This window comes from Arachis stenosperma, chromosome 4, assembly GCF_014773155.1.
Source record: "Arachis stenosperma cultivar V10309 chromosome 4, arast.V10309.gnm1.PFL2, whole genome shotgun sequence".
Lineage (NCBI taxonomy): Eukaryota > Viridiplantae > Streptophyta > Magnoliopsida > Fabales > Fabaceae > Arachis > Arachis stenosperma.
Window position 1 is genome coordinate 47,321,450 of NC_080380.1, and position 19,566 is coordinate 47,341,015.

The 19,566-nt window shown below is 41.3% G+C and overlaps 1 non-coding gene across 1 annotated transcript; it reads left to right on the plus strand.

Moving 5' to 3' along the window:
• The first annotated feature begins 19,198 nt into the window (after positions 1-19,198).
• Positions 19,199-19,302, plus strand: LOC130978829 (small nucleolar RNA R71). The gene has a single exon (XR_009086441.1). It is a non-coding gene; the product is annotated as a small nucleolar RNA R71 (small nucleolar RNA).
• The last annotated feature ends 264 nt before the right edge of the window (positions 19,303-19,566 follow it).

Here is a 19,566-nt window from a genome sequence, read left to right on the forward strand (position 1 = left end):
CAATGTTGTATAGTTCCAACACCAAACTTAGAGTTTGGATATGGGGTCTTGACACCAAACTTAGAGTTTGATTGTGGCCTCCCAACACCAAACTTAGAGTTTGACTGTGGGGGCTCTTCTTGACTCTGAACTGAGAGAAGCTCTTCATGCTTGCTCTCTTTTGTCATAGAGGGATGACCATGTGCCTTAAACACAAGGTAGTCCCCATTCAATTGAAGGACTAATTCACCTCTGTTGACATCTATCACAGCTCCTGCTGTAGCTAGGAAGGGTCTTCCAAGGATGATGTAATCATCCTCTTCCTTCCTAGTGTCTAAGATTATGAAATCAGCACGGATGTAAAGGCTTTCAACCTTTACTAGCACGTCCTCTACTATTCCATAAGCTTGTCTCAATGACTTGTCTGGCAATTGTAATGGGAACAAGGCAGGTTGTACCTCAATGATCCCCAGCTTCTCTATTACAGAGAGTGGCATAAGATTTATCCCTGACCCCAGGTCACACAGAGCTTTTTCAAAGGTCATGGTGCCTATGGTACAAGGTATTAAGAACTTGCCAGGATCTTATTTCTTTTGAGGTAAAATTTGCTGAATCCAGGTATCCAGTTCATTAATGAGCAAGGGAGGTTCAATTTCCCAAGTCTCATTACCAAACAACTTGGCATTCAGCTTCATGATAGCTCCTAAATATTGAGCAACTTGCTCTCCAGTCACATCTTCATCCTCCTCAGAGGAAGAATAGTCTTCAGAGCTCATGAATGGCAGAAGGAGATTTAATGGAATCTCTATGGTCTCTATATGAGCCTCAGATTCCTGTGGATCCTTAATAGGAAACTCCTTCTTGCTTGAGGGACGTCCCAGGAGATCTTCCTCACTAGGATTTTCGTCCTCCTCCCCCCTTGTGCATTCGGCCATATTGATTATATCAATGGCCTTGCACTCTCCTTTTGGATTCTCTTCTGTATTGCTTGGGAGAATACTGGGAGGAGTTTCAATGACTTTCTTACTCAGCTGGCCCACTTGTGCCTCCAGATTTCTGATGGAGGATCTTGTTTCACTCATGAAATTGAAAGTGGCCTTTGACAGATCAGAGACTAGATTGGCTAAATTAGAAGTGTTTTGTTCAGAATTCTCTGTCTGTTGCTGAGAAGATGATGGGAAAGGCTTGCTATTGCTCAGCCTATTGCGTCCACCATTGTTAAAGCCTTGTTGAGGCTTTTGTTGATCCTTCCATGAGAAATTGGGATGATTTCTCCATGATGAGTTATAGGTGTTTCCATAAGGTTCACCCATGTAATTAACCTCTACCATGGCAGGGTTCTCAGGATCATAAGCTACTTCAGAAGCAGCCTCTTTAGTACTGTTGGATGCATGTTACCATCCATTCAGATTTTGAGAGATCATGTTGACCTGTTGAGTCAACACTTTGTTCTGAGCCAATATGGCATTCAGAGCATCAATTTCAAGAACTCCTTTTTTCTAAGGTATCCCATTATTCACGGAATTCCTCTCAGAAGTGTACATGAATTGGTTGTTTGCAACCATGTCAATGAGTTCTTGAGCCTCTTCAGGCGTTTTCTTTAGGTGAATAGATCCACCTACAGAATGGTCTAATGACATTTTCGAAAATTCAGAGAGACCATAATAGAATATATCTAATATGGTCCATTCTGAAAACATGTCAGATGGACATCTTTTGGTCAGCTACTTGTATCTTTCCCAAGCTTCATAGAGGGATTCACCGTCTTTTTGTTTGAAGGTTTGAACATCCACTCTCAGCTTGCTCAGCTTTTGAGGAGGAAAGAATTTATCCATGAAGGCTGTGACCAGCTTATCCCAGGAGTCCAGGCTATCCTTAGGTTGTGAATCCAACCATATTCTAGCTTTGTCTCTTACAGCACAAGGGAAAAGCATGAGTCTGTAGACTTCAGGATCAACTCCATTCGTCTTTACAGTCTCACAGATTTGCAAGAATTCAGTTAAAAACTGATAAGGATCTTCAGATGCAAGTCCATAAAACTTGCAGTTTTGTTGCATTAAGGCAACTAGCTGAGGTTTCAACTCAAAATTATTGGTCCCAATGGCAGGAATGGAGATGCTTCTTCCATCAAATTTGGACGTTGGCTTTGTGAAGTCACCAAGCATTCTCCTTGCATTATTATTATTTTCGGCTGCCATCTCCTTCTCTTGTTCTAATGTTTTTGAAAGGTTACCTTTAGATTGTTGTAACTTAACTTCTCTTAATTTTCTCTTCAGAGTCCTTTCAGGTTCTGGATCAATTTCAACAATAGTGCCTTTTTCCTTGTTCCTGCTCATATGAAAGAGAAGAAAACAAGAAAAGAAGAGGAATCCTCTATGTCACAGTATAGAGATTCCTTTATGTTAGTAGAAGAAGAAAGGGGAGAAGAATGTAGAAGAGGGGATTCGGATATTTAGATGGAGAGAGGTGAAGAGAAGTGTTAGTAATTAAATAATTAAATAGAACAAGAAAAGAGAGGGAGAATTTCGAAAATAATTTTAAAAAGGGGTTAGTAATTTTCGAAAATTAAAGATAAAATATAATTAAAATTAAAATTTAGAACAAAAAGAATTTTTGAAAAAGAGGTGAGATATTTTCGAAAATTAGAGAGGGAAAAGTAGTTAGGTGGTTTTGAAAAAGATAAGAAACAAACAAAAAGTCAAATAGTTAGTTGAAAAAGATATTAAAATCAAAATTTAAAAAGATAAGAAGATAAGAAGTTAGATAAGATATTTTAAAATCAAATTTTGAAAAAGATAAAATTTTTGAAAAAGATATGATACAAGATAAAAAGATTTAATTTAAAAATTTGAAATGACTTACTTCACTAACAAGAAACTACAAGATAAGATTCTAGAACTTAAAGATTGAACCTTTCTTAACAAGAAAGTAACAAACTTCAAATTTTTGAATCAATCACATTAATTATTAGTGAATTTTCAAAAATTTGATATAAAGATAAGAAAAAGATTTTGAAAATATGTTGAAAAACATTTTTGAAATTTTCGAAAAATAGAAAGAAAAATGAAAAAGATATAATTTTTGAAAAAGATTTTGAAAAGATAAGATTTTTAAAATTGAAAATTTGACTTGACTTGTAAGAAACAACTAATTTTGAAAATTTTTGATTAAGTCAACTCAAATTTTCGAAAATTTGGAGAGAAATAAGGAAAAGATATTTTTTTTATTTTTGAATTTTTAAAGATGAGAGAGAAAAACACAAAAGTGACCCAAAACATGAAAATTTTGGATCAAAACACAAGATGCATGCAAGAACACTATGAATGTCAAGATGAACACCAATAACATATTTTTGAAAAATTTTTAATGCAAAGAAAACATGCAAGACACCAAACTTAGAAATCTTTAATGCATGGACTCTAACAAACAAAAAATGCATATGAAAAACAACAAACAACACAAAGCAAGAAAACATCAAGATCAAACAAGAAGACTTGTCAAGAACAACTTGAAGATCATGAAGAACACCATGAATGCATGAATTTTCAAAAAATGCAAGAAAAAATTTTAAAAGCATGCAATTGACACCAAACTTAAAAATTGACTCAAGACTCAAACAAGAAACACAAAATATTTTTGATTTTTATGATTTTCTATTTTTTTTGGATTTTTATTAATTTTTTTTTGAAAATATTTTTGGAAAAAACGAAAAAAGAAAAGAAAAATTTTGAAAAAGTTTTTGAAACGAAAATTACCTAATCTGAGCAACAAGATGAACCGTCAGTTGTCCAAACTCGAACAATCCCCGGCAACGGCGCCAAAAACTTGGTGGACGAAATTGTGATCACCAAAAAGTTGGTCTCTTTGTACTTGTAGGAAATTTAAATATTGGCTCTATTGGAATTTATGATCACAACTCCATTCAACTAACCAGCAAGTGCACTGGGTCGTCCAAGTAATACCTTACGTGAGTAAGGGTCGATCCCACGGAGATTGTTGGTATGAAGCAAGCTATGGTCACCTTGTAAATCTTAGTTAGGCAGATTCAATGGTTATGGGTTTCGAAAATCAATAATAACTAGAAAATAAAAAGGGATAGAAATACTTATGTAAATCAATAGTGGGAATTTCAGATAGGTGTGTGGAGATGCTGTGCTCCTCTCGGATCTCTACTTTCTTGTTGCTTTCATCCAATCCTTCTTACTCCTTTCCATGGCAAGCTGTATGTAGGGCATCACCATTGTCAATGGCTACATCCCATCCTCTCAGTGAAAAAGGTCCTATGCTCTGTCACAGCACGGCTAATCATCTGTCGGTTCTCAATCCGGTTGGAATAGAATCCCTTGATTCTTTTGCGTCTGTCACTAACGCCCAGCCTTCAGGAGTTTGAAGCTCGTCACAGTCATTCAATCCTGGAATCCTACTCGGAATACCACAGACAAGGTTTAGACCTTCCAGATTCTCATGAATGCCGCCATCAATTCTAGCTTATACCACGAAGATTCTGTTGGGGAATCTAAGAGATATACGCCCGGCCTAAGGTAGAACGGAAGTGGTTGTCAGTCACGCGCGTTCATAAGTGAGAATGATGATGAGTGTCACGGATCATCACATTCATCAAAGTGTTGTGCAACGTATATCTTGGAATAAGAATAAAAGAGAATTGAATAGAAAGTAATAGTAATTGTATTGAAACTTGAGGTACAGCAGAGCTCCACACCCTTAATCTATGGTGTGCAGAAACTCCACCGTTGAAAATACATAAGTGAAAGGTTCAGGCATGGCCGAATGGCCAGCCCCCTTGAATGATCAAAAGACCAAATAATCAAAGGCTAAACAGTCAAGAGATTAAACTGTCAAAAGATGTCTAATACAATAGTTAAATGTCCTATATATACTAGACTAGCTACTAGGGTTTAAATGAGTAAGTAATTGATGCATAAATCCACTTCCGGGGCCCACTTGGTGTATGCTTGGGTTGAGCTTGATCTATCCACGAGCTGAGGCTTCTCTTGGAGTTGAACTCCAAGTTATAACGTTTTGGGCGTTCAACTCCGGATCATGATGTGTTTCTGGCGTTTAACTCCAGACAGCAGCATGTACATGGCGTTCAACGCCAAATTACGTCGTCCATTTCCGAATAAAGTATGGACTATTATATATTGCTGGAAAGCTCTGGATGTCTACTTTCCAACACCGTTGAGAGCGCGCCATTTGGAGTTCTGTAGCTCCAGAAAATTTATTTCGAGTGCAGGGAGGTCAGATTCCAACAGCATCAGCAGTCCTTTTGTCAGCCTTTTTCAGAGTTTTGCTCAAGTCCCTCAATTTCAGCCAGAAATTACCTGAAATCACAGAAAAACACACAAACTCATAGTAAAGTCCAGAAATGTGAATTTAACATAAAAACTAATGAAAACATCCCTAAAAGTAGCTTGAACTTACTAAAAACTACCTAAAAACAATGCTAAAAAGCGTATAAATTATCTGCTCATCAAGTTCCCAACGGCAGGAGGAATAGCTACGATAAAAGCGGATCAGAGGATGGCGTGCCGCTATTACAACGAAAGTCTAAACCTCAGAGGCAGAGGAGAAGATTTCCACACAATTGAGCTCGGTGGAGTTCAGAGGCGGGAAGAGCTTCGCCCACAACCTGAAGGAGAAAAAGCGAAAATCCAAATCGGAGATACCCCGGACCAAACAACAATATCGGCACACTCTTAAAAGGAGACATCAAAGAATCACTCATACAGTTTCTATGTGACAACGTCGACCTCTTTGCATGGACGTCCGCAGACATGCCAGGCATAGATCCCACGTTAATGTGCCACAAGCTAGCAGTCTACCCGGGATCTCGGCCGGTACAACAAAGGCATAGAAAGCTAGGAACAGAACGCTCTCAAGCTGTGGAAAAACAGGTACGAGCTCTACTGGAGGCAGGTTTCATAAGATAAGTCAAATACCCGCTATGGCTTGCTAATGTAGTAATGGTAAAAAAGTCAAACGGGAAGTGGAGAATGTGCACCGACTATACCGATCTCAACAAAGCATGCCCGAAAGATCCTTACCCACTCCCGAACATCGACGCTCTGGTAGATGCCTCCTCCGGATATAAATACCTCTCCTTCATGGATGCATACTCGGGATATAACCAAATCCCAATGTACTCACCCGACCAAGAAAAAACCTCATTCTTAACCCCAAAGGCAAATTACTACTACATTATTATGCCCTTCGGTCTTAAAAAGGGGGAGCCACTTACCAAAGATTAATGAACAAGGTTTTTTCGGATCACATCGAAAAGGTCATGGAGGTCTATGTGGATGACATGCTAGTAAAGACGCAAAACAAAGAGATGTTATTATCCGATCTGACATAAGTATTCAACACCATAAGACGACACGGCATGCGACTCAATCCCGCAAAATGCACCTTCGCAATAGAAGCTTGTAAATTCTTGGGTTTTATGATCACACGGAGAGGAATCGAGGCAAACCCAGACAAGTGCAGGGCCATACTTGACATGAAAAGTCTGACTTGTGTCAAAGAGGTACAACAACTCAACGGGAGATTGGCAGCCTTGTCGAGATTCCTGGCCGGATCAGCAATAAGATCTCTCCCTTTCTATGCCACTCTAAGGAAGGGAAAGGAGTTTGAATGGACAGCGGAATGCGAGCAAGCCTTCCAAGACTTCAAAAGATTCCTGGGACGACCACCTATACTAAGTCGGCCACGGGAAGGAGAACCACCATATTGTGCCTCGTAGTGGGAAATCGGGCAATAGCCTCAGCACTAGTTCGGGAAGACAATAGCGGGCAACAACCCATATATTTTATCAGCAAAGCATTGCAAGGATCTGAGCTGAACTACTAGAAAATAGAAAAGTTCGCTTACGCTCTCATACTAACATCACGACGACTTCGCCCATACTTCCAGTCTCACACCATTAAAGTTCGGACTAACAAGCCCATAAAAGGAATCCTACAGAAAACAGACTTGACAGGCAGAATCTTGCAAAGGGCAATCGAGTTTGTCTGAATTCGACCTTCAATACGAAGCTCGGACGGCCATCAAATCTTAACATCTGGCCGATTTCATTGCGGAATTCACAGACACACCGAAAATCCCCACAGAATGAAATTTATATGTGGATGGTTCCTCACATAAAACGGGAAGTGGCGCGGGCATAATAATTGAAAGCGACCAGGGAACATAAATCAAACTCTCTCTCAAATTCGGGTTCCCTGCCTCAAACAATCAAGCGGAATATGAGGCACTACTAGCTGGTTTGAAGCTAGCTAGGGAGGTTGGAGCTCAAAAACTTATCATCTTCAGCGATTCACAGGTAGTTACTTCACAAATAACAAGAAGCTACCAAGCCAAAGATCCCACTATGAAAAAGTACTTGGACAAAACCAGGGAACAGCTTGAATAACTCGGAGAGTATGAGATTTGTCACATACCCCGAGAACAGAATGCCCGGGCCGATGCACTCTCAAAACTAGCCAGCACCAAACTAGAAGGCAACAATAGAAGCCTTATCCAAGAAATTCTACAGAATCCATCAATCTCAGAAGAAGAAAAAATCCTAGCTATAACAGGTCGCGATCAGGGATGGATGACTCCCATAATTATTTACCTCAGAACAGAAGCCCTCCCTACAGATGAGAAAGAGGCAAAGAGGTTAAAACGGGAAGCATAATACTATACCATCATTAATAATACTCTATACAAAAGAGGGATTTCAATACCATTGCTAAAATGCGTGCCAACATCCAACACAAAAGACGTCCTAGAAGAAATACACAGTGGCATTTGTGGCAATCACCTCGGAGCGCAGGCACTCGCCAATAAAGTACTTTGGGAAGGATTTTATTGGCCAACTCTACAAAAAAAAGCCACTGAATTTGTAAGGACATGTTCACCATGCCAGAAACATGCCAACTTTCACACCACCCCGCCAGAGGAACTCATCAGCGTAACCTCACCTTAGCCATTTGCAAAATGGGGACTCGATCTCCTCGGTCCTTTCCCTCAAGGATCGGGACAAGTCAAATTCCTCATAGTAGGAATAGACTACTTCACAAAATGGATCGAGGCAGAACCCCTAGCCAATGCCACAGCTCAAAGAAGTCGGAAATTTCTATATAGAAACATCGTCACAAGGTTCGGAGTTCCATACTCCATCACTACAGACAATGGTACCCAGTTCATAGATGCAGGCTTCAAAAAACTAGCAGCCGACTTGAATATAAAACAACAATTCACCTCTGTTGAGCACCCCTACGCCAATGGGCAAGCTGAAGCTGCTAACAAAGTTATATTAGTAGGGTTAAAACGGAGATTACAGGATGCAAAAGGAGCCTGGGCTGAGGAGCTTTCGCAAGTCCTATGGGCATATCGAACGACTCCACATTCCACGACAAAGGAGTCACCTTTCCGATTAGCTTACGGAATGGAGGCAATGATCCCAGTGGAGGTCAAAGAAGGATCACCCAGAGTAATCCATTTTAGTGAAAAAGCCAATTCCCAACTTTAAAGAGAAGAGCTCGACTTACTTCCGGAAATCCGAGAAAGAGCTCGAATAAGGGAAGAGGCGTTGAAACGACGAATGGCCTCCAGATACAACCGAAAAGTAATACAGCGGGCCTTTGTTGAAGATGACCTCATCCTAATCCGAAACGACATAGGAACAACTTGACCTGGAGAAGGAAAACTGGCAGCAAACTGGAAAGGACCCTTTTGAGTCATAGAAGTACTGGGAAAGGGCTACTACAGGCTTTCCAAACTCGACGGGCGAGAGCTTCCTAGGTCATGGCATGCCTGCAACCTAAGAATGTACTATAGCTAGGGATAATAAAAGATCTTGGACAAGGCGCACTCTTTTTCCTGAAAAAGGTTTTTTAACGAGGTGCCCTGTCAAGACCTACAAATCACCTGACTTAGGAAATTAACTCCTCATGTATATTTGAATTCTCTTTTAATAAAATTTGTTCAGATTCTCTACAAACGCTCATGTTGTATTATTCTGAAAACATTCATCGCCCGATTATAAAGCTACAGATCAACAAAAAGTGAAAACCGAATTTACTGCGCGATCACGATAAAAACGAGGGTTAAAACCCAAAATCTACAAAATCGGCAAAGATGAAAACAGAATAATGCAAGAAGTTATAGAAAGTGATCCATAGAAAGGACCTGACGAAGTCCTAATAAAATGGATTGCTATATAATAACTTAAAGACTGGCCAGCACAAAAAGTAGGACCAGCCACAACAACTCAAGTTATAAGTAAAGCCCTGGAAAGAGGTTTGGCCAACCCTATAAAAGAGGATTACTATAACTTCGAAGAGCCCGACATGAGGAAGTCAGACTCCTACAGATAAGTTACAAAGATAATCCTTGAAAGAGACCTAAACAAGGTCCAAGAAAGAGGATTATCAAGTAACTCGACAGTGTCTGACGTGACAAAGTCGGCCCAGAAAGATAAGTTACAAAGATAATCCCTGAAAGAGACCTAAACAAGGTCCAAGAAAGAGGATTATCAAGTAACTCGACAGGGCCCGACGTGACAAAGTCGGCCCAGAAAGATAAGTTACAAAAGATAATCCCTGAAAGAGACCTAAACAAGGTCCAAGAAAGAGGATTATCAAGTAACTCGACAGGGCCCGACGTGACAAAGTATGCCCAAAAAGATAAGTTACAAAAGATAATCCCTGAAAGAGACCTAAACAAGGTCCAAGAAAGAGGATTATCAAGTAACTCGACAGGGCCCGACGTGACGAAGTCGGCCCAGAAAGATAAGTTACAAAGACAAATCCTGAAAGAGACCTAAATAAGGTCCAAGAAAGAGGATTATCAAGTAACTCGACAGAGCCCGACGTGACGAAGTTGGCCCAGAAAGATGTAAAGCTACAAAAGGTAATTCCCGAAAGAATCCTGAACAAGGTCCAAGAAAAAGGATTACCAAGTAGCTCGACAGGACCCGATATGACGAAGTCGAGCCCAGGACACAAGTTACAAAAATAGTCCCCAAAAGAGACCTAAATGAGGTCCAAAAAAGAGGATTACAAACAAAATCAAGCCAAAGATTCAAGCTGATCATGCCTGGACAAAATGCGAGCCTACGAAGGTACCAAGACAAGTGCAAGCAGACATGATACAAACCTACTAAGTTATTATAATAACAAGCTTCAGAGGCCACCAAAATCAGCCCCGAAAGCTCGGAAACTACTTTGTTTTTCGAACTAAAAGTTGCTAAACAAGCAAACAAAACAAAGTATCAACAGTCAGCAAAAACACCATTTACAAAGATAAAGAAGTTCAAAAGCCCACAAGCTGGGCTATCTACATTAAACAGAAGAAAACTCAGTCAACATTAGAAGACTTCTTAGCGGCATTAACTTGGGGTGAAGGAGGACGAGTCTGAAGAGGCACCGCATCTACCGTCCCATCATCTCGGTTCAAGATTTGGCAATCCAGTTTCCCTTCTGGATGATTGATCCCAGCAATAGAAGTCGGAGAAGTCGGCACAGCAGAAGTCTTGGTAGTAGGCAGTGAAGGACGATCATCATCATCATCATCGGGATCGTCAGGAACAATTTTACCATCCCTAATAATATTGTCCAGGCTAATAAGGGAAAGGTCGAGATCTGGCGCAAGAACTCGGAATTGCTTTTTCAGATTCTCATAAGCCGCAGTAACACTACCTACAAGATGGCTTTGGAGTTCGGAGTAATCGGCCTGAACAAACTCCAACCTACCCCTGAGCTCCATCACCTTTCTATAAGTAGTAACATAGCTATCCTTATGTTTTTGAACCGTATCCTCGGCCAGTTGCACGGCAGCCGCCAGACCAACAGCCCGGGCCTTTTTCTCCTTCAGCTCCTTTTTTAGCCTGGCCACTTCCACCTCGAGCTCCTCCTTCAGACCCTTAATTTGGTCAAATTCTGATTTCGCCTCCTCCATAAAAGCCTTAGTAGCACGAATAGGAAGATCTTGAGCAGTTCGGTATAAAGCTGCTCCCATGTGTGCCAGTGTAGTACCACTCCGAGTAATAAAGTCTAAATGACGAAGAATCGATACATCGTCGGTAGCCATGAAACCATAGGGAGCAATTTGTTGGTCTACAAATCCAATTGCATCAAAGTCGGGAGCACCAAGATTAAACGGCTCGACAGTCCAAGGTCTTTTTGGAGGAGGAGCAACTGGAAGAGCAGAGGTACCCACTGAAGTCTGAGGCGGGTCAACCAAACGAACCCGGGAAATTGGGATCATCCTCCTCGGCCCAGGAGAGCTTGGGACGGACAGCTTCGACAAAACTTGGGAGGACCCTTCCCCGACCACTTTGGCCAGGACGTTCTGAGCCGCGGTAGCCTTCCTCGCCTTCTTAAAGGCCTTCAGTGAGTCATTATTCTTCGACATCTCTGAAAAACAAGAAAAATACAACGACTTATGAATACCTAGAAAAGAAAATAGAAAACAAAAGACATGGGAACACATTTTATAAAATACCCAGCACAGCACGAATCAAGGATGGACCCCCCAGAAATTTCTTGGTCTCAAGATGAGGAGGTTCCCCCCAAATATCCTCTAAAGTAGCGACAAAGGCCTGCTCGACCTCATCTAACATCTCCCAGGTATACCTAGACACAACTACATTCCTCTGCCACTCTAAAGGAAAACGAGGCTCGCTATTCTCATCCAGGAAGAAAGGACAAGCTCCTTCAATAGCTCGGATCTTGAAAAAGTAATTCTTAAAATCACGAAAAGACTCATCATACATGGAGAAGACTTTATGTCCCTGGACCGACCTAAAAGAAATCCAAGAAGCTTTCTTTTTGGTTGTCCCAGGCTTGGTCAACACAAAGAGATACAGAAAAAGGGTTAAAGAGGGTTTAACACCAAACTCGTGACAAACCATCTGAAAAATCTTAATAAAACCCCAAGAATTCGGATGAAGCTGAGATGGGGCCACGTTGTAAGACCACAACAGGTCGGTTTCAAAGGAAGTAAAAGGAAGGGTAATATCCATCTGGCTAAAGAAGAAATCGTATGCATAAAAGAAAGGACACTCTCCCTGGGTCGAAGTAGGAAAATAGACCCTGTCATCAGAATCGGGTGCCACCAACTTATAGTTACGTTCTTGATTCTCACTACTACATATCCGATGGTGTTTCCTAAGCTCCGTGCAGAATTCCGCATTAGCTAAGGATACACACAGCAACACCAGGGAGTCCAACCAGTCGGACATCCCCTCAGGAACCTTAGAGGACGCCTCGGCAATATTTTTGCGAGATGACATGGCCAACTAATCCTACAAAGAAAAGGAAACAGGTTACTAACCCCAAAAAAGCAAGTTCGGACAAAATGGAAGCAACTCGGACAAATGTGACATTAAGCACACAAAACAGTAAAAGGAAAACCCCAAGACGCACACCAAGGTCCAGGGGCATCCTTTGGAGGCAATGATAGAGTGAAGTCTCAGAAAAAGCTACAAAGATAAAACTCTCTCCCAAGTAAACAATATCCCGAGGAAAAAAAGGCAAATGTCAAGGAAAAGTCATCAACAAAAACAAAATCATCAATGGAGCAAATAAAGTTATGAAAGGAGCAACCTTTTTCGAAACAGCAGTACAAAAATCAACGACAACACACGAAGCCCTAAAAAGAAGCCAGAACCAAGAAAATCACCCAAAGCATACATAAGGAAGAAAGAAGACCAGGAAACAGGCATCACAGCAATAAACCAAGTACAGAAACTAAGGAAAAGGTTCAAGCTTTCCATCATACAAAATCAGAGCGTCATCAAAGAATCAAAAACAAAGCAGCGGAAATAAACAGTGAAGAGAAAGCAAAACCAACCTGGAAGAAGGAGGAAAGCTTTGAAGGTGAAAGCTGAAAAGCAGAGCAGAGCAGCAAGGATCGACTGCGAAGCAGAAGCACCAGCGAATGCCAAAACGTCACAGAGAGAAAATGAGAAATACAGGACAGGAAACGACGAAAAAGAAGGGAAGTTACAGGAAAAAGAAAACCGTCTCTTGGATACAAAATTTGAATAAAAGAAACCAAGAGAAAATAGGGGCATTAAAAACCAATTAATGAGGGCATTAAAACCCTCACCCATTCCCAAGGATAAGACGCTAATACAAAAGTGCGCGCTCTTAGAGGAAGCGAAACGTTCCGCATTCAAAAAGGAACTCTACAAAGATGAAGTCGATAAAATGCTCGAGTTCGGCTCCACCCGAGAAGGTTCGAAGTCCTAAAAACTAAGACTCTACCTCCAAAGAAAGACCGAGCTCGAGCAGGGGAACTGTTCATACCCTGGGTCGAGCTATCCGACCCGGGATGTTCTACAAACAAAGCGACTGACCTTTTCAGGTCAGGACAAACCGACATCCTCTCAAAGAGCTCGGCCAAATCACAGGAAAGCCCAATAAAGGGCCCAAATAGAGGAACACGGCTGGTGTGCGAAATTGTGATCACTACTTTTCACAACTCAAATAATCCCTAGTAATGGCCCCAAAAACTTGGTGCTCAATACCATGGCATAAACACAACTTTGCACAACTAACCAGCAAGTGCACTAGGTCGTCCAAGTAATAAACCTTACGCGAGTAAGGGTCGATCCCACGGAGATTGTTGGTATGAAGCAAGCTATGGTCACCTTGTAAATCTTAGTCAGGCAGACTCAAATGGGTATAGATGATATATGAATAAAACATAAAGATAAAGATAGAGATACTTATGTATATCATTGGTGAGAGCTTCAGATAAGCGTATGAAGATGCTTGGTCCCTTCCGTCTCTCTGCTTTCCTACTGTCTTCATCCAATCCTTCTTACTCCTTTCCATGGCAAGCTTATGCAAGGGTTTCACCGTTGTCAGTGGCTACCTCCCATCCTCTCAGTGGAAATGTTCAACGCACCCTGTCACGGCACGGCTATCCATCTGTCGGTTCTCGATCAGGCCGGAATAGAATCCAGTGATTCTTTTGCGTCTGTCACTAACACCCCGCCTTCAGGAGTTTGAAGCACGTCACAGTCATTCAATCATTGAATCCTACTCAGAATACCACAGACAAGGTTAGACCTTCCGGATTCTCTTGAATGCCGCCATCAGTTCTTGCCTATACCACGAAGACTCTGATCTCACGGAATGGCTGGCTCGTTTGTCAGGCGAGCGCTCGGTTGTCAGGCGATCAACCATGCATCGTGTATCAGGAATCCAAGAGATAAACATTAGAGCCTTGTTTGCTTGTAGAACAGAAGTGGTTGTCAGTCACTTGTTCATGAGTGAGAATGATGATGAGCGTCACATAATCATCACATTCATCATGTTCTTGGGTGCAAATGAATATCTTGGACAAAGAACAAGCGGAATTGAATAGAAGAACAATAGTAATTGCATTAATACTCGAGGTACAGCAGAGCTCCACACCTTAATCTATGGTGTGTAGAAACTCCACCGTTGAAAATACATAAGAACAAGGTCTAGGCATGGCCGTGAGACCAGCCTCCCAAAGAGGGTTCAATCATAAAAACATGATTAAAAGCTCTTAAGATTGAAAGATCAAATTACAATAGTAAAAGGTCCTATTTATAGAGAACTAGTAGCTTAAGAATGAGTAAATGACATAAAAATCCACTTCCGGGCCCACTTGGTGTGTGCTTGGGCTGAGCAATGAAGCATTTTCGTGTAGAGACTCTTCTTGGAGTTAAACGCCAGCTTTTATGCCAGTTTGGGCGTTTAACTCCCATTTTGGTGCCAGTTCCGGCGTTTAACGCTGGGAAATCTGAGGGTGACTTTGAACGCCGGTTTGGGCCATCAAATCTTGGGCAAAGTATGGACTATCATATATGGCTGGAAAGCCCAGGATGTCTACTTTCCAACGCCGTTGAGAGCGCGCCAATTGGGCTTTTGTAGCTCCAGAAAATCCACTTCGAGTGCCGGGAGGTCAGAATCCAACAGCATCTGCAGTCCTTTTCAGTCTCTGAATCAGATTTTTGCTCAGGTCCCTCAATTTCAGCCAGAAAATACCTGAAATCACAGAAAAACACACAAACTCATAGTAAAGTCCAGAAAAGTGTATTTTAACTAAAAACTAATAAAAATATACTAAAAACTCAACTAAATATACTAAAAACATACTAAAAACAATGCCAAAAAGCGTACAAATTATCCGCTCATCACAACACCAAACTTAAATTGTTGCTTGTCCTCAAGCAACTGAAAATCAAATAAGATAAAAAGAAGAGAATATGCAATGAACTCCAAAAACATCTATGAAGATCAGTATTAATTAGATGAGCGGGGCTTTTAGCTTTTTGCCTCTGAACAGTTTTGGCATCTCACTTTATCCTTTGAAATTCAGAATGATTGGCTTCTTTAGGAACTCAGAATCCAGATAGTGTCATTGATTCTTTTAGTTAAGTATGATGATTCTTGAACACAGCTACTTTATGAGTCTTGGCCGTGGCCCAAAGCACTCTGTCTTCCAGTATTACCACCGGATACATACATGCCACAGACACATAATTGGGTGAACCTTTTCAGATTGTGACTCAGCTTTGCTAGAGTCCCCAATTAGAGGTGTCCAGGGTTCTTAAGCACACTCTTTTTGCCTTGGATCACAACTTTATTTCTTTCTTTTTCTTTCTTTTTCGTTTTTTTTTTTGTATTCACTGCTTTTTCTTGCTTCAAGAACCATTTTTATGATTTTTCAGATCCTCAGTAACATGTCTCCTTTTTCATCATTCTTTCAAGAGCCAACATTCATGAACCACAAATTCAAAAGACATATGCACTGTTTAAGCATACATTCATAAAACAAAAGTGTTGCCACCACATCAAAATAATTAATCTGTTATAAAATTCAGAATTCATGCAATTCTTCTCCTTTTCAATTAAGAACATTGTTAATTTAAGAGAGGTGATGGATTCATAGGATATTCATAACTTTAAGGCATAGATACTAAGACACTAGTGATCATAAGACACAAACATGGACAAACATAAAGCATAAATTTTCAAAAAACAAGAAAATAAAGAACAAGGAGATTAAAGAACGGGTCCACCTTAGTGATGGCGGCTTGTTCTTCCTCTTAAAGGTCTTATGGAGTGCTTGAGCTCCTCAATGTCTCTTCCTTGTCTTTGTTGCTCCTCTCTCATGATTCTTTGATCTTCTTTAATTTCATGGAGGAGGATGGAATGTTCTTGGTGCTCCACCCTTAGTTGTCCCATGTTGGAACTCAATTCTCCTAGGGAGGTGTTCAGTTGCTCCCAATAATCTTGTGGAGGAAAGTGCATCCCTTGAGGCATCTCAGGGATCTCATGATGAGAGGGGTCTTTTGTTTGCTCCATCCTCTTCTTAGTAATGGGCTTGTCCTCATCAATGAGGATGTCTCCCTCTATGTCAACTCCAACTGAATAACAGAGGTGACAAATAAGGTGAGGAAAGGCTAACCTTGCCAAGGTAGAGGATTTGTCCGCCACCTTATAAAGTTCTTGGGCTATAACCTCATGAACTTCCACTTCTTCTCCAATCATGATGCTATGAATCATGATGGCCCAGTCTAGAGTAACTTCGGACCGGTTGCTAGTGGGAATGATTGAGCGTTGGATAAACTCCAACCATCCTCTAGCCACGGGCTTGAGGTCATGCCTTCTCAATTGAACCGGCTTTGGATGCCATAAATGGTTATGGAAAAACAAAAAGCAATGCTTTTACCACACCAAACTTAAAAGGTTTGCTCGTCCTCGAGCAAAAGAAGAAAGAAGAGAGTGGAAGAAGAAGAAATGAGGAAGAAGGGAATGGCTTTGTGTTCGGCCAAAGAGGGGGAGAAGTGGTGTTTAGGTTGTGTGAAAATGAAGGGGGTGAAGAATGGTTTATATAGGAGAGGGGGGCTCATGGTTCGGTCATGTATGGGTGGGTTTGGGAGGGAAAGTGGTTTGAATTTGAAGGGTGAGGTTTTATGAAGGATGGATGTGAGTGGTGAAGAGAAAGATGGGATTTGATAGGTGAAGGGTTTTTGGGGAAGAGGTGTTGAGGTGATTGGTGAATGGGTGAAGAAGAGAGAGAGTGGTGGGGTTGGTGGGGATCCTGTGGGGTCCACAGATCCTGAGGTGTCAAGGAAAAGTCATCCCTGCACCAAATGGCATGAAAAAACACGTTCTGAGCCAATTCTGGCGTTAAACGCCGGGCTGGTGCCCATTTCTGGCGTTTAACGCCAGTCTGGTGCCCCTTTCTGGCGTTAAACGCCCAGAATGGTGCCAGACTGGGCGTTAAACGCCCACCTGCTAGCCTTACTGGCGTTTAAACGCCAGTAGGTTCTTCCTCCAGGGTGTGCTGTTTTCCTTCCTGTTTTTCATTCTGTTTTTGCTTTTTCAATTGATTTTGTGACTTCTTATGATCATCAACCTACAAAAAACATAAAATAACAAAAGAAAATAGATAAAATATAACATTGTGTTGCCTCCCAACAAGCGCTTCTTTAATGTCAGTAGCTTGACAGAGGGCTTTCATGGAGCCTCATAGATACTCAGAGCAATGTTGAAACCTCCCAACACCAAACTTAGAGTTTGAATGTGGGGGTTCAACACCAAACTTAGAGTTTGGTTGTGGCCTCCCAACACCAAACATAGAGTTTGACTGTGGGGGCTCTGTTTGACTCTGATTTGAGAGAAGCTCTTCATGCTTCCTCTCCATGGTGACAGAGGGGTATCCTTGGGCCTTAAACACAAAGGATTCTTCATTCACTTGAATGATCAGTTCACCTCCATCAACATCAATCACAGCCTTTGCTGTGGCTAGGAAGGGTCTGCCAAGGATGATAGATTCATCCATGCATTTCCCAGTCTCTAGGACTATGAAATCAGTAGGGATGTAATGGTCTTCAACTTTTACCAGAACATCCTCTACAAGTCCACAAGCTTGTTTTCTTGAGTTGTCTGCCATCTCTAGTGAGATTCTTGCAGCTTGTACCTCAAAGATCCCTAGCTTCTCCATTACAGAGAGAGGCATGAGGTTTACACTTGACCCTAAGTCACACAGAGCCTTCTTGAAGGTCATGGTGCCTATGGTACAAGGTATGGAAAACTTCCCAGGATCTTGTCTCTTTTGAGGTAATTTCTGCCTAGACAAGTCATCCAGTTCTTTGGTGAGCAAAGGGGGTTCATCCTCCCAAGTCTCATTACCAAATAACTTGTCATTTAGCTTCATGATTGCTCCAAGGTATTTAGCAACTTGCTCTTCAGTGACATACTCATCCTCTTCAGAGGAAGAATACTCATCAGAGCTCATGAAAGGCAGAAGTAAGTCCAATGGAATCTCTATGGTCTCATTTTGAGCCTCAGATTCCCATGGTTCCTCATTGGAGAACTTATTGGAGGTCAGTACATGCCCATTGAGGTCTTCTTTAGTGGCGTTTACTTCCTCTCCCTCCTCTCCAAATTCGGCCATGTTGATGGCCTTGCACTCTCCTTTTGGATTTTCTTCTGTATTGCTTGGGAGAGTACTAGGAGGGAGTTCAGTAACTTTCTTGCTCAGCTGTCCCACTTGTGCCTCCAAATTCCTAATGGAGGATCTTGTTTCAGTCATGAAACTTTGAGTGGTTTTGATTAGATCAGAGACCATGGTTGCTAAGTCAGAGGTGTTCTGCTTAGAACTCTCTATCTGTTGCTGAGAAGATGATGAAAAAGGCTTGCCATTGCTAAACCTGTTTCTTCCACCATTATTGTTGTTGAAACCTTGTTGAGGTCTCTGTTGATCCTTCCATGAGAAATTTGGATGATTTCTCCATGAAGAATTATAGGTGTTTCCATAGGGTTCTCCTAGGTAATTCACCTCTTCCATTGAAGGGTTCTCAGGATCATAAGCTTCTTCTTCAGATGAAGCATCCTTAGTACTGCTTGGTGCATTTTGCATTCCAGACAGACTTTGAGAAATCAAATTGACTTGTTGAGTCAATATCTTGTTCTGAGCCAGAATGGCATTCAGAGTATCAATCTCAAGAACTCTTTTCTTCTGACTTGTCCCATTGTTCACAGGATTCCTTTCAGAAGTGTACATGAATTGGTTATTTGCAACCATTTCAATTAGCTCTTGAGCTTCTGTAGGCATCTTCTTCAGATGAAGAGATCCTCCAGCAAAGCTATCCAAAGACATCTTGGATAGTTCAGACAGACCATCATAGAAAATACCTATGATGCTCCATTTAGAAAGCATGCCAGAAGGACATTTTCTGATCAATTGTTTGTATCTTTCCCAAGCTTCATAGAGGGATTCTCCTTCCTTCTGTCTGAAGGTTTGGACTTCCACTCTAAGCTTACTCAATTTTTGAGGTGGAAAGAACTTTGCCAAGAAGGCATTGACTAGCTTTTCCCAAGAGTTCAGGCTTTCTTTAGGTTGTGAGTCCAACCATGTCCTAGCTCTGTCTCTTACAGCAAAAGGGAATAGCATAAGTCTGTAGACCTCAGGGTCAACCCCATTAGTCTTGACAGTGTCACAGATTTGCAAGAATTCAGCTAAGAACTGATGAGGATCTTCCAATGGAAGTCCATGGAACTTGCAATTCTGTTGCATTAGAGAAAC